The sequence below is a fragment of the Agelaius phoeniceus genome, chromosome W, assembly GCF_051311805.1.
Source record: "Agelaius phoeniceus isolate bAgePho1 chromosome W, bAgePho1.hap1, whole genome shotgun sequence".
NCBI classification, from domain to species: Eukaryota; Metazoa; Chordata; class Aves; order Passeriformes; family Icteridae; genus Agelaius; species Agelaius phoeniceus.
The window spans coordinates 16,416,767-16,433,386 of NC_135301.1; positions in this window are offsets into that span (position 1 = coordinate 16,416,767).

The window sequence follows — 16,620 nt, forward strand, 5'->3', positions numbered from 1 at the left end:
GTGTCTTCTGAGCTTCAGTTGGCAAAAATTTGTGAAAAAGCTTGTGCGGTTATTTAATTTTAATATAACTGAATTTGCCCAGAACTACTGGAAATTGCTCTGCTACTCCTTCCACTGCTACCAGACAGTCTATTAGCACCCAAGAGTTTGTCATAGAAAAATCCTTCACTGATGGCAGACAAGGAAAAAAAATTCATTTTAGACTCATAGTTGTAGTGCAGCTTGTCCCCAGTACTCACACCATGTCCTAGCAGAAACCGACATCTCTCCTGCCCTGCCAGCAAGGTGTGAAGCAACAAATGAAGTATCCAGGCAGCACAGACTGAAGCCAACCAGGGAAATGGTCCAACAATTTCATCACAAGCCTCCTCCCCCTTCATGCTAGGGCCACTCTTGTTTGTGGCTGCCCATTGGCCCAGCTCCAAGAAGGAGGATGAGTTGTGGCCAGAGCCAAAGAAGGTGCTTTCCAGGGAAAAGAGGGCACAGCATTGGCTACATAAGACAGCCTGGACCCAAGTCCTGGTGAGCAGGCGATTCCTGGACCTGCTGCAGCAAAGGTCAGCTTAGTGCATTCAGAACAGTGAGCCCAGCTCCCAGAAGATGCCTGTAGGCTCTTGCTTTCAACCAGGTGGGAGTGATAAAATGTGCTCTTTAACCTCATGGCCCCAGATTTTGCAAGAGGTGAGGACAATTTTTATTTTATATTTAATTTAAAAATAAAACCATCTGGAATAGCTCAGCATTTGTCATTTTGTAGCCTGCTGTCTGTGGCTTCCCACCCAACCTTTGCTCTCCAGAAGCACCTTCATCTGGCCCTGGAGCTCAGAGCCTGCTCTTCCTTATGCTGCCACCCCTGTGCCCCCTCTGGGATCCATCCAGGTGCTCATTCTGTTCTCCTTAATGAAAAGTGAGTTGGATGCCTTTGGATGCTTTTCAAGGTCTTGCTGTGTCTGTGCAGGGTTTCTGGGAATGTGAGGGAGATGGAGAGCCAGGGCAGCTCACACAACCTTCCCTGGGCCCTCTTGCACATGCCAGGGATGTGCTGGGATGCCACACAGTGCAGGCTGATGGGTGGCTTGGAAGAAAAAGAAAAAAAAAGCTCCTGGGGAAAAAAATCTTAGTTCTGCATGCACATCTTGGATTAGCACTGTCCCTGAGGATGGCAGCAATTTTTAGCCCATCTATAATTTGCCTGGGATTTCACAGACCTGTCCAGCTGCCAAAACACATTTTTTGTTACCTCATTTGCAAAAGGTTTTTCATTCCTCTTTCTTTCTTTGTCACACCAGGCCACTTATCCTGAGTTCTGCCCCCAGACAGGCCAAGCCCTGCTTGTTTTCTCCACTGTGCAGTCAGCTTGCTTCCATGCCTGCTGTGAAATGTTCAACATTCCCACAAAGTCTCATCAAAGACTCTCGAGTCCCCCCATATCTGCTGGGCATCTCAGGGGTCTGCAGGGCTGATCCTGGACTGCAAGGAGCAAGTGGGGCAGCTCCTGTACCTTCTCCTGGGAGTGTGTTTTGATCCAGAGCTACATCCTTTTACTGGATTTACTCTGGGCCAAATCCCAAACCATTATATTTCAGAGAAGTGTTTCCATCTGCTTCAGGAAGTGATGGATGGGGTCACATCCCTTTGTAAATTGAGCCATGCGGTGTCTGGGTAATCTTTGTCCCCATCCCTGGCTTGAGCTGCTTCAGCATCTGCCACCCTGCATCCCACCCTCAGCCCCCAAACACCATCCCACCGTCATCCCACCACCCTATTAGTGTCGTCTCCCACACAGTTCCTCACAGCAGACACCTTGCATGGGCATGGGGCTCCCATAAATCCCCGGGCACAGGGATTCTGCAAATCCCCCTGCCCACCACAGCCAGTGCCAGCAGCCAAGGGGACATGTTAGTAACTGATTTATGTGGGCATGATTTACATGCTTAATTAGCTCTGCTTTTATTTGCTGTATTCACAAGGCAGAATATTTTCCCACAAAGCTCCATGCCTAGAGCCTGTTTGATTATCTACAGAAAGGGAAGCATTCAGCAGCACAAAGCTGAACCACCAGAAATTCAATACGTATTAAAGGACCCCAACTAAACACATTTTACAAACAGCAGGAAATTCTGAATTCAGTGCTTGTTATTAATTTTTTTCCCTTGCTGCACTGTCTCAAGGTCTTTGGGGGTTTTTTCACTGGAGGACAAATTAGTGATGCAGAGCCTGGAATTTTTCATAGTCCAACTTATTTTCTTTATGTCAAACTTTTTTAAAGGGCCAAAGTGGAGATATGAAATCCCTTTGGCAAGAATTCTGCCCACACACCAGCAGTCCCAGAGAATTATTTGGCTCAGAGAAATTAAGGTAAAAACTTTGCTGTTTGCAGCAGCTCCCTAAAAATAGTAAAAGTAAAAATTGGATCCTGAATTGCAGAAATCTTGTGTGACATTTTGGGAAGAAACCTGGAGCAGCCATGCATGTAACCACCATCTGTTGGCTGCATTACTGCTTCCAGGGTGCAAGCTGCAGCCCATGGCATAACACGATGGACAGTCCCAGCTTTAGGGAGCATTTTCTGGACAAACAGCAAGGCAGGTGGCAGCAGGTATCACCAAATAATCCAGAAATTTGCACAAAATCACGCATCTTCCAAAAGGGGAACTTGGTGTCTCTACCTGGGCCCGCCATTCTGATAGCCTCTAGATCAGCCTGACAAATGTTACAGTTAAGGATGCTCCATCATTCCCTTTTCCTAAACAAATAACATCTTTTGGCCTCAGCGGCTAAGAAAATGAATTCAACCAAGGTTTTGGGAGCATTCAGGGTATTTGGCCACTACTCCTGTTCAATCATTTTAAGAACAAAGGGCTAAAAATCTGCAGCAATTTACAATCTGACTTTCCAATTAAGGATTTGGTGTGGGTTTATGCCTTTAAAGTGACAATATTTGTCAGGCCATTTGGTCAAGTGCATTGTCTGCATGTGCAGTTACACAAGAATCAGTTTAATTAAGGCTCATTGGTGCATAATTAGAGCCGCTGCCAACACAAAAGAATGGCTGCAGACCAGGGGGAGAGTCGATTTCTATCCAGCTCCAAAGGACAAATGCTGTTAAGGGGACATTTCAGTTGAGTGGTAAAACCCTAAACTGCTTCAAATTGTAGCTCCAATTTTTGTAAAACCACATGCCTGACTGCCTGGCAGTGCTCTTCCCAGGGCACAGAGCCCTGTCCCACTCAACAGCACATTTGTAATGGTAGAGGGTTTTTGTGCTAATGAATCTTTGCAGCTGGATACTCTCATTTCCCAGCACAGGGGAACCATGCAGGACGCATCTCTGGGAAGCAAAACTGCACAAAAAGGGTAGGAGGGGGGAATGCTTTGAAAAGCTGTGATTTCTTGCACTAGAAACTCAACTGAGATTGCTGGTCTGGCACAAACCCAGTGGGAGCAGCACCTCAGCCTTTCTGTGATGCTCCCTGGTTATGCCACCATCAGCTGAAGGAAAAGTGTGGGGAAGTTCTGGCATTAGTGTCTTGTTCTGCAGCAGTCCAGTGGGATGATCAGCACAGAGGACTTGTTATGTTGTATTTAACTCTCCTTCCTGAGGTTACCTGATGTTTTAGTACTGAAAGCAAAGCCAAAAGAACAGTGCCCAGCTGTGAACTCACCTGCTGCCTCTGACCTGGCCCCACTTACAGATCTCCAAGCAGAGGGCTCCCAGCTACCCCTGTCCAGGGATGCTGGGACCAACGTCCCCCTCTCCTCTGAGGTGAAGGTCGCTGGGACAGGGGGTCCTGGGCCACCACGCAGCCTCTTACTGCAGATGCTCCCATGGACACACAGCCCTGGCAGCCTTTCCAGATGGTAAACCTTGCTCCAGCAGTGTGTGAAGATATCAAAATGATGAAGATGTGGGGAGTGGAAGCGTGTAAGCCAGGAATTAATATACCAGAAACCAGGAGAAGACCCCACCAGACAGTAATTAAGGTCTGACCATTGTGGTCCTATGCCAGACATTACAAGCAGCCATGTCAGAACTACTGGAGGCAACTTATGATTTTATTGATGTTTAAGAAAAGCCATAAGATCCTGAGAGATGTCACAATGTATACATGTAGCACAGACTCTGAAAAGGTGCAAAGCTGAATACCCTCACTCAGCTTCAGTTCTGTACAGATCACAGAAGGTGAAGAATGAAGCAGCAGAGCACCGCGCTTTTGTGCGCAGTGAAGGGAATTGCAAAAATCCAGCACCTGCTCATTCACAAGCACAGTCAGCTGCATATACTCTTGCTTCTTGAAAAACTCACTGGTGCCCTTTTTTTCTGCAGCTGCCATCGAGTTCTCTGGATCTCAGAGCCTAAAGGGAAGCGCAAGAATTTCCACAGAGGGATGCAGGAGGACTAGGTAGAAGCACAGGAAAGTTGTCCATGAACTCCTTCCATATGAATACTAATGTGAATTCAACAGGCAGGTGAGTGGCAGCCACTGTCCTCTAGCAGTCTGAATGCTGTGCACACAAGCCTGGGGCTTTGCAGCTTCATTCTTCGCCTCTTGGAAGCTGCTACGCTATCTCTCAGAGGCGAAGAAATGGCTACTTCTCGCACAGATGACTGTGGCGGCAGCAATAGGCTCCGGCGTGCTGCTTCTGCTGAAAGACGCTTGGGCCAGGCACTTACCTTTGGAATGCTCTGTAGCCCCATATTCTGTGTCTCGTGGTCTGCATCATAACAAAAAGCTTTTCCACTATGTCTTGTTAGGAGAAACTGTGCCAGGACAGCACCCTTGCCCAGACCTTGCCCCTGAAACTTGTATTTGCTGCGCATTCAAGGGGCACTCCTCTTTCCTAGGCAACCTGCAAACTGCTGTGAGATCGCTGTGCTCTCTGCCCCCCCCTTCCCACCTTGTTGTACCAGCGGGCACATTACAGCCTTACAAAGGCAAAAGATCTCAAGAGATGTCACACTGGATATGTATAGCACAGATGCTGAAAAGGTGCAAAGCTTTTACAAGTTTTTGCCACATCATGGGTGTACATGGTACCAAGTCTGGATTTACAGTGTTTAGGTCAACTGAGAAGACAATCTCTGCCACTGCCATTTCTCTTAAACATTGAATCCCTTGTTCTATGGTCTTCCACTGGGTTTGCTGCATATAGAGATCATCTGCACACAGATATCTTTATGACACACTTCCCAGGATCTGTGCCCAGAGACTGTGAGGGTCAGCCCCTCTCATCATTCCTTGGTTGATAACTGGATCATGTGACAGGGATCCCAAATGCCTTGCTTCACTACTGTCCAGAATTGTAGCCTCTCCTGCAGCATCCCAAAGACGGACTAACCAACTAACTATAGATTCATCAGGTCGTCGAGTGTAATCCTTTCTTAGACCATGAAGGTCCTTCAGGGAAAAGTACTCAAGAGTGACCTCTGATTTTGTTCTTGGCTTTGAGGGTCCTTCCCCCAGAACATCATCATCCACTGGCCGATCAGTTTTAAATGTGTGTTTTCCGCCTGCCGTGGAGGGAGCAACAGCCATTGGTTGAGGCTCACTATCTGTTTTAGCTGCTGGCTTAGGCTCACTGTCTGGTTTAGCTACAACCTGAGTAGCTGGGGTGTTGGCTGTAGCCTGAGTGACTGGGATATCTGCTGATTTACCTCCCTGCTCCCCTGCCTCTATCTGCTGCCCTACAGTATCTTGTAGCGTGCGATAAGCATAGGCCAAGGCTCAGCTTATTGCAATGATCCTTTTCTCCTTAGAGTCATCATGACACTTCTCTTTCAGGTATTTCCCCACCTCAGCTGGGTTCTGAATTTGTTAATGTGGAAAATCCCAGACTACAGGGTCAGAAAATTCCTTCAAGATTTGGCCCATATCCTCCCATTCTCCACACCACTCAGGATTTTCCATGCCTGGGTCTACTTCTGGGTCAGGGGTCTCATCAGCTCCTCTGGAAATCTCAGTCCTAATTCTAGACAAACTGCAGACCATATAAAGGAAGCTTACCAAATTAAATACCAGGACAGTGGTATCTTTAACATTCAGAGGAAACTGAATATTCTCAAAAAATGTCCTAACAGATTCAAGGGAGAAGAAGGAAAGGAAAGGCTGAAAAGCCTCATTCCCTGCTCCTCCTCTAACAAACTGGGTGCAATTACTAATAAACCCTCAAAACATGCTGCTGGAACTAGGACGCAGGGTAGGACAAAGAAACCATAAACCATACTTATCTTGAACAGACTCCAGTACCTTTGTAGCACCCTATAAATCATTATCACTGAGCCCAGCACAGTAGCTATTCTAATCCGTGCCCCTCTACCATAAAAACTACATGTTAGGGACAATACTGGAGCTATTTCTGGATAAGAAAATAATCCTAGGGACCAAAAAGGTATTAAAACCTAAAAAAAGCCTAGAGACCAGAACCACATGAAGGCTTCCACCCCAAGAGACATTATGAATTCAAGCAACATGGCTACTGACTGCTTTATCCAAATACAGAGTAAGCACAACTAAAATGCAATTAGTACAGTTTTTTTCCACTTTCTCAAGCCACAAGTTGAGCGCCAGAAATTGTATTTGTCCTGGTTTAGGGCAATTTTGGGAGAAAAACCTCCAAAGGGGTTTCCTCTAGAAAAACAAATTCAAGTGGCCCCTCCCCCAACTAGTTCAGGAAGAAGATTTCCTTGGAGAAAAGCAGAAAAAACCTGTTTATTTGACAGGTAAAGCATTCACCAGCACAAAAAATGAACAATATTAAGCAATAAAACCTCTTGCTGCTCCAAAGGAAATGACAAACTCTGAAAAGTCCCCTTCATGGGCTGTAGCTTGGCTCACTCAGTCTCTTATCAGTCCCTCTGGCACTGGAAATGCCGTGGCCCAGGCCCAGCCCAGTGGGCCACAGGTGCAAGCTGCTGGTGCTCCTCTGGATGTTCAGTCCAGAGCAGGTTTCAACAGGTCCAAAGAAAAAGAAAAACTAAAGTCCAGGGAACTTCTCTGCCTCAGCTAGCTAAAAACTAACTAAAAGCAAAGGAGAGCTCTGTCCTGCTGGCTGTCTGTCTGCAGTCAACATAGTCCAGGAGCAGGATGCGGGGGAGCAAGCGCAGTTTCTGATAACAAACACCATGCTTCTTCTCTCCTCCCTTCCCTCCCGGAACAAGTCTTAAAGTTGCAAAACTTATTATTCAACATAAACAGAACAGACGATTGGGGATACAAGCATCATATAGTCAACCCAGGACACTGGCATACACTGCCAACTCACAACTTGTGTGTTGGGATTTCAAGGGCTTTGATCGGTTCCTGTCACTATAGGACACGAAAAAACACAAGCTCACACCGCTGTTCTCAAGGTGAAGAAAAAAGGGAAGTTTATTTTCTGACTCCAACATTTATAGTTTTCCAAAAGTGACAGCGGATTGGAGGGTGACAGTGCCACCTCTCCAATGGCACTAGTCAAACCAACAGTCCATCAACTCTCTCCTCCTCCATAAAGGAATGCAAAACAATGTGTTATTTACAGAAAGTGTGTGAGAAAGTTCACTACAAGAATGTCAACATCAGAAGGCTTAGAAAATCTTAAAAAACCAGGGTGACAGGTTCCTTTCTGAGACTGCCATGCACTGGACTTTCACATTCACAGACATCTTCCATAGGTCGTTTCAGTATTTAATACTCGTTCTTGGAATGTAGGCAATATACCAGCAAGTACTAAATTTCCTACAAGGCCTGCCTTCCCAAAGGACCATTTAAAGAGATTGCTTTTCTCCTCTGAGTAATCTGCCAGTATTTGGATGGAGAATTTGGTACCTTAAGTGAACCTCTTGGAAGGGATCTCATCACAGGCAATATCTCAGGCTTTCTTGAAATACTTGCTCCCTTGGATCCTAATTCCATTCAGAGTACATTTAAGACTTTTTTATCTGAAGCTGTTCAACAATGCCTCTTCTCTCATAAAATGTGATGTGCGTGACAAAGATGGATACCTAGGAAAGGTTATATGATATAAGGGTCTCCTTGAGCCAGGTCTTATAAGCTCTTAGAGATCTATATCACACCTGAGATAGCTCAGCCACCTCAGATGGCATAAAATCAGCAGGATGGCTTCTGTGGCAGTGTTGGAAACAGAAAAGTTTTAATAAAAGGCCTAATAACAAAGCTCTTTACAGACAAAAACCGAACCAGGACAAGAGGTTCTTTGCTCCTAGTAAAACACCTCACAAAAGTGATTATTTCCTTTTGTTCTGTTATTTTTCTAGTAAATTGCTTAGGTGGGACTTTTTGGCTTCTGTCCAATTGGCTATCCTTAAGTTTGAGGTGAAGTCCCCAAGGTCCTATGAGGTGTCTTTTTACCTAATTGAGGAGAGAAACTTCTGGGCTTTTTTCCTTTTTAAGGAGACAAAGCATAATTTTGTCACCCCGTCAACAGGGGGCATGTTCCTACAGTTATACACATATAAAGGTTAATTGTAAGAATGATGGCTCCCTCCTGCAGTTACATTTGTAACTGAGTTGATATTCCAAAGCTAAATATTCCAGGCCTTTGAACACCAAAGGAAGTCTTTGTCTTTTGCAAGAATTACACATCCTAGGAGGATTTGTGTTAATTTTGATTTCTACGATGTTAGCCCTGTTGCAGAAAAAAAGTAGATTGTACTGTCTTCTTGCGTACTCTTTTCTTGTGCTCTCATTTCCCCCCTCTGCTTTGGGTGCCCTAGTTAATCTACTAGTGTGACTCATTTAAAATCATCTTATAGTGCAAATTCTGCATAGTTTCATGTACTTACAAATGCCAGTTGTCAAGGAGCATAACCATTCAAGGGGCAAAGAATTGTAGGGGTGGGCAACTTCAGGTGCTGAAACTGTAAGTGGTTGAAGTCATGCTATATTAAACTGACAGAGCAAATCAGTTGATCTAGGACTTTCAGCTGGACACCTCTGAGAATAGCAGCTTGTCAGCAATGACACAGCGATCTTTCTAGCTGTGGTACAGAAAGAGAAAAGGGACAGGGACACCTGCAATGGTTAAGCTCTTTGGCATGAGAAAACAGCAAGATATGTACTCCAAAACACTTGAGCCGGATAAATCACACTTTTCTAGTGAGAATTTTGCAGTTCTTCTTTCTTGTCTGTGCCTTTACTTTTCACAGAAAACGGTGTGGGTTTTAATTATTTTCTTTTCTTGTTTTGTCTGCCTCCCTCTTTCCATCTGCAATTAATAATTTTGCCTTTCTTTTCTGGCTTCTCTTTCTTTACCTATAGAAGGTTGTATGAGGTCATCCAACCTTGTCATAAACATTCTCATACTGTGGGAATGAGTATAAGGGTCATCTAAAGGGATAAAACAAACACACAAAAATAGAGATTTTTTTTTTAGTCTTCTGTGAGAACATTAGGACACAAGACATCTTTGACTTATGTTATGCTGTATTGATTTAACTTTTAGTCCACTCATTACTATTATAAGTTTTTGGCCTTTAGTACATAGACGTTGAAATCAAGCCAAATATTTCGGCCTTTTTTTTTTTTATTTCTAGCGAGGGCTTTGTTTCTTAAGGAATAGTCCAGAGCAAGAGCATCCACAGTAGAGTTATGCTGTCATAATCAAAAGTGTCTTAAATTCTGGTACAGTTTGTGCTGGTAATACATCTAGAAATAAAAGGTTTTGGATCTTTTTTTTTACTTTTAAATGTAACCATTATTTGAAATATTAAAGAGTTGGGGGTTTCCCCCCCCCACACAATACCTCTCTCTGAAATGTTACTCAGGGTTTACACATAAAAGCCCACCCTGTAAAATATCTTGCGGATACTTTGCAGTAAGTGCAGTTTAGCAACTAGTGATGATAATGTGGGTTAAATGACATTCCTTCTGCAGTGATGGAAACTCTGAGACTGTTTATACAAACATATCCAACAAAGGTTACGATGGCTTAGCTCCTGTACTAAAGTTAATGTGCATTTTAAAACTTCCCAAGAAGGTGAATTCAAGCTCCTTCATTGCTATGTGCTGGAGTCCCAAAAGAATTTCAGTGTGCTTCTTGTCATTTACAGCTTTCATTGCTTAGCTCTTGAACATGAGACTCCCTCATGACTGATGAAAGTTGTCTAGTTAAGAGTGGGTCAAAGACATGGTCCTGCTCTAGAAGGAGATGAGAAGATTTTTGCAGTCTTTGTCATCTCTACTGCTTGTGATATCTATATGAAACCGGTGGGAGGTATTCTGAAGGTAGTCCAGAAGCTGGCAATATGGACAACTTAGAACTGAACACTTGCTGCAGTGCTACCACGGTGATAACAGAAAGGACTTAAAAACTTTAAAAGGGCAAACAAAGCAGTTGGAAGGAAAAGAACATTACCATTATTCCATTTTTCTCATATATCTTTCTTTAAATCATCATTTTCATGTAGTTTCACAGCTTGAGTTAGTATCCCTGAAAAGGGATCTGAGTCAGAGTAAGCTTTTTAATGGAATAGATGTGACAAATGCAGGCCAAGTGGTCTTTTTTTACATCAAATACAAGTCATGTTTGAGCTACCCTTTGCTTAAGGTTCTTAGCTCACACTCAAAATTTTACAGTCATGATTGTCATTGAAACTTTTCAAGGAAAGCTCTGAATAGCAATGTTTGTGTAAAAATAGTATTTTATCTCCTGTATTTGTGTGAAGCAGGTAAGCCTTTTGCCGTCAAGAGTGTTTGTGGGAATACTTAAAATCAGAGGGTTTTGGGAAAGCTGCAAAAGTCAGGCCTCAAAGATAGCAGAATTGCAATTAGAGCTAAGCAGTAGCCATAAGATTCTCCAGCAGAAAAAAATATATAAGAAGTAGAAAAGTAAGGACAAATAGAACAATAGTCTGTGTATTAACGCTTGTCTAGAATAACCCCCAAAGCTACAGAAAAGTATATCTAGCAAGATATTAGGAAGTTCTAGGCTTAATAATGGAGCTCTGTGCATTGTGTTTTAAGGCTTACAAGCAGGTATTGTATTAGAAGTAAGCAAGCATTGTTTTAACAGGAGGTATGTGTGCTTATAGTGGTTGGATTGAACTACTGTCAATATGCTTTTGCTTTGTGTGATTGGTCAAAAAACTTTTAAGGTAAGTTGTAACATTAAGTTCTTTGTCTGCTGCCTGGGATGTAAACTGCTGGCATCTTCCCGTTGTCATAACCGTGTAATGAGGCGGATGCTAGAAAACAAAACAGCTTGAGACGCGTTCCTCAGCAGTCCCGTCCCATTCGTGATTTGTACATAGACCCCCAACCTGCGATAAATGGTGCTCCTCTGTGAGGAGGATTGTTAGACTAGAGGAATAAAAAAGAAGACCATGGACAGTGCTATTGCCGGGGGCCCAGGCTGTTAATAGGAGGAATGGATCATCCCCTTCGTTGTCTGTACCTGATATCCTTGTAAGTAATAAGTAGCAACTTTAGGGGTTCCTGGGCAACAAGATGGGAAACCATCTATCTAAAACAGAATGGGATGTCTTTTACTGGCTTAAGACAATTTTACAGGATAAAGGACTTTCAGACATCTCAAAACATGAACTAAAAGACTTATTAATCTGGGTAAAAGTGAATACTCAAAATATAGACTTGAAGTCTGCTTTTACCTTTGATTTTTGGAACCAGATAAACTGGAAAATTTGCAATCTAATCTCTCTCAAAAAGGAAGAGACTTTGGTCAAACTAATGCCTGTCTCCAGAGCTTTAATGGAGACCTTTGAACAGAATGCTTGTAATAGAGACTTTCTTGAACACCAAAACAGAACACCTGGTTCTGAGACTTTAATTCTGAGTGGTGCTGGCTCTTCGTCCTCCTCTGCGGGGGTCTCAGGTTTTGTTCGGGGTTCCTTCCCTTCTCCTGGTGTGTCCGGGGTTTCCTCAGGCAGTGTGGACAGCACCCCAATTCCCAGGAAGGGAAATCAAATCAGCCTCTAGCTTTGGTCATGTCACTGATGCTGAGACCGGGCGTCCTCCCATTCCTCCATGAAATCATCCACCCCTGGAGTTCCCAGAAAAGCCTTCAGGATTTTCGTTGGGTTCTGAGAATTTGGGAGGGTCAGCGGTCATGTTCTGGGGAGGTTGGGATTTGAATGGGTCCGGGAGATGAGAGTTTGGGGAAGCTTTGCAAAACAGGGGCTGCTGTTTCTGTGCCCTGCTCCCCTTCTGAACAAGTTGTGGCTGGATCTTGTTCTGAAGTTGTGCAGGGGGTCTGCCGAGGGGGACTCTGGATCTGCTCTGTCTGTCTGAGGGGCTGTCAGGGTCACCCCTGCCATGGTTTCACCTTCCTGGGAAGTCACCCCCTCCGATCGGGCTCAGGCGGGCAGATTACTTTGCAGTTCTGAGAACTCTTTTCATATTAATTCGTCTCCCAAGCCTCTTCCAGGGTTTTCACCACTTTTAACTCCCTCGTCTCCAGTTATAGCTGATGGGGGGGGGCTTTGGATTTGGCTCTGCCTGCAGAGGAGCGGGCAGGGGGGTGGACAGAGGGGGCGGGCAGCAGCCAGGGGTCGAGCAGGGCAGGGATGTCTCTGCTCAGAAAGATGGATGGAGTGGAGGCAGGAGAACTCAGGAAAGTTTCTGTGGAGACACAGACAGATCATTTAGAAGCCTTGAAGCCTGTCTCATTTGCTGCTGGGGGGGAAAAAAGCATGCTGAGATCGCAGCTTGGAGCCGAGAGTTTTCCAGCTGTATCACCACGGGTGGGGATATGGTGTGGAACCTGTAACAGTTTATTGGAAAGTGTCACAAATACAAATTCGAGATCTGCAGCTCGAGAGCAGCCCAATTTGTATGAATTAAAAAAAAAAAATAGTTAATTGAAATGTGATTTAGCAGGCTCTGGCTTTCTTCCTGTAACCAATACAACACATTTCTCAGCCACTACCTCCAGCGGGAGGGGGGCGGGGGGGGTTGTTAGGGATGTGGAGATCTCCTCCGCCCTTCCTGGCAGGGCTCCCGAGGAGGCTTGTTGCTCCTGCGACACTACTGCCAAGAGCTTGGAGCTTCTTGGCAGAGTTAATGGGACAGCTAATTGCTGTGACAACACTACCTGTTCTTCTGCATCAGATATAGGAGTGATGAGAGGGAAAACCAAAACAGTCTAAATCAGAGGTAAATCTTCCATTTCAACTACCTAATTGGTCTAATATTAATCAAAATTTAGAAAAATATTTGGATTCAAATAAACAGCTTCTCGCCTTACCTGTAAGATGGTTGTAATGATGTAAATCCATGATATGAAACTCTTTCTCACCATGATATAAAAGAACTCCATCGAGCTTTGAAAGAAAGTGGGTTCTCTTCTCCTTATTTTAATAATGTGTTGAAAAGTATATATACTTGGTCCCTGCTGATTGTCGAAATGTGGCTTCCCTGATCTTAACCAATTCACAATATCTTTTATGGGAATTACAATGGAAAAAATTTCTTAATAAATTGGTTGAAAAATATGAAAATAGTCCTTATAAGAATATCGCTATTACCCAACTAGCAGGTGATTCACCTTTCCATAGACCAGAAAATCAGGTGGTGGAATTGCCTCAGCCTGTATTCACAGATATTAAAGATGCTGCTAGAAAAGCTTTATTTTCAGTTGAGTCAGCTGGTACCCATGTAAATGCTTATACTACCATCTGACATCATTGCACAAGGATTAAATCATGAAAAAACAGTGCTCTACTCTTCAGAACATAAGGTGTAGACATGAAAAGTAAATGAAAAGTGGCAAACAGTAAACTTAAAATCTTGTGTTACTAAGAAACAACTAGGAAACAATACTATTAATTCTCAAGATGTGTGTCTTGACACTGAACCAAGTATTTGTGACTTCAAGATTCATCCAAGCACTAATCCGAAAACTGTGCTTGAATATACTGGTAAAGGTTGGGTATGCTTGAGAAACCTCCTTATCAAATATACAGGGTAAAGCATTAAGGCATGCTTATTGTCATAGGAATTTGTATTAAGTAAAGAATTTACTTATTCCTTTTAGGAAAGGGGGGAATGAGACAGAGTAGAAATCCATTTTGATTTAGGTGAAATGTACATCTTTGAATTAAGTCTGTAGCTTGTAAACATAGCTGTTTAGTCTGACTGCCTGTTCTTGAAAAAAGCCTATGCTCTAAGAAACTGCTTCAGCTGAAGGACAGAGATAAGGGGCAGGGGGAGGGGGGGCCTTGAACTCTGAAACAGAGACTGCTATGGAAAGCAGGGTCAACCTGACCCAGGAATTCTTTCTGATACAGAGAAATTAGCAGCAAATGTCCCGCGAAATCAGTAGACTGAATATGTATGAACCTATTGCGAAATTGCATGCATGTGTATTTGAGAGGGAGATAAAAAAGGATCTGGAGTTCCCAGAGGTTTGCTATGGAGTTTGTTTGCTTCTGCAAATCAAGTCTTTTTGTCTCTGCTGCATTGAAGAGACAGAAACAGGGAGAAAAATTGCCCTAAAGGGGAGCAGGGAGGGTGATAAGCTTTGCCTCATCCCAGCCCAGCCTGGGAGTGACCCCTGGCACAGGAGCTGCAGCCGGAAGCTCCCCTTCCCTCCTCTCCCCCTCCACTCCTCTCTCTCCTGTCCTGGGGACACAGTGGGTGTGAAGATCCCAGGATGCCACCTGCACAGCTCGTGGCTGGCAGCAGATGTGACTCCAGGTTGTCACAGAGCCTGCAGAGCTTCAGGATACCTCAGCCTGAATGCCTCGGGCTGCTTATGTTGGGGTGTCTGGGTGCCGTATTGGGTGTGCTGATCTCTGTGCCTGTTCTCTCCCAGCCCACATCACCAGAGCAGATCCTAGAGATGTTGGCCAAGGGCAATAGAAACCAGCCCAGCATCACACCAAGGCCAACGGCACCTCCTCCCACTCCCATGCCATCCTCCAGGTGAGTGCTGCTGGCTGTGGTATTGGTCCAATCAGTGATGGAAATGAAGCTAGGAAGCTGCTGAGATAACATCCCAGGGCTGTCCCACTCAGCACTGAGTTGGGAATTACACACTCCAGGACTCTGTCGAAGTGCTCCCCAGTTTCTTCGTGCAAACTTGCCAGTGGATTTCAATTCCAGCCATGTACATCCCTGAATTTTCAGGGCTGTTACACTTTACTGGGCAGATGGAGGCTCTGGCTATCACATCAGGCTGTACCTAGTGCCTCATCCATTGCTACTTGCAGGGGAGTGTGAAAAATGTTTTTGTGATTCATGTCAATCGGCAATGGAATCAGCAAATGCTTCTATCTGCTGTGTAGAAAATGGATGCATTCCTTGGGATAGATATAAAGAAGAGTTTTGAAATTGTCTATAGCCAAATAAAGCATCGAAATAGGGGAAGTATGGTAAAGAGATGAGGTAGCAAGACAACTGAAGCTTAGAGGAAGTTGTGCAATGCGACTAAATGCTTATGTACAATAAAAAGCTTAACAAAATCATGTAGCAGACACTGGTGAAGGGGCCTCCTTCCAGATGGCCACAAGAAGGACAGGGAGCCAACGACCACCTGGAAAGATTATGAAATTGCTGATTTCAGCTTATTGATATTTGCTGATTTGTAATAACCAAGCACATTGGAAAATGCTTTGTAGGCTTAAAAAACCCCAGTATATATACTTTACCTTATTTGTAAGTGGTGTGTGCCATGAGTAGAGCAGTGACTCCCCGGCCACCCAGTGCTGCTTGCTTGCTTTCTTTAAAATAAAAGATATAGAAATAAAATTTGGATTGACTATTAAAAATTTATATCAATTTGGTAACCCCGATGTGATGCCCTTGGATCTCCCCGACTGAGGCTACTGTGGGGGGGCGCCCCACTTTTGTGGCCTGTAGAGGCCAATAGCCCAGGAGCTAATGGCACCACGAACCCGGTAAAGAAAGCAGGCAAAGAATTGAGCTCCCTGAAAACTGCAGTTTAAATCACCTGTAATTCTAGTGCACGAAGATCCGGACGAGAACAGCGGGCTGTGAGTATTGTTCGGTTGGGTGGATGCGACAGTATTTGAGTGAAAGTGAGTGAGTGAGACACAATATTATTGCGGAGCGATCAGGGAGTCCTTCTATCTGGGCTTCCATCACCCCGCGAGGGGCTTGGTCAGTGAAGGGACGAAGCTAATAGTGTGAGACACTGGTCAAGATGGGTCAGGGGAATAGTAAGACCTCTGGCTCAAGGATCCCCCAGAGAGGTTCCACGAACCCCCAGAGAGGTTCAAAGGGCCCCAAGAGAGACTCAAGGTTATCGGGCCCCCAGAGAGGGTCTAAAAATGAGAAAGGGAGTGAATTACCAGAGATACCCCGGACAGCCCCCTGGGGTTAATGATTGCACATTGGGATGCAATGCCCTCTAGGAAGAGAAAAAGTAAAGAAAATATGGTACATTATTGTATGGTAGAGTGGACCAGGGAAGAAATTAGGCCTGATCATTTATATTGGCCAGTGTTTGGGTCCTATGATAATTGAATGTGTCAATCTTTAAATATTTATAGAAATAGTAAGGAACCCTTTGATCAGGAGGAAAGTGATTATGTGGCACTTTGGAGGGGGTCCTCTGAAGCAAAAGCATTATACCCCCTGAAAACTGAAAAAAGGAGAAAGGCAGAGGAAAAAGAAAAACCTTGGGAACCATTAGACAATT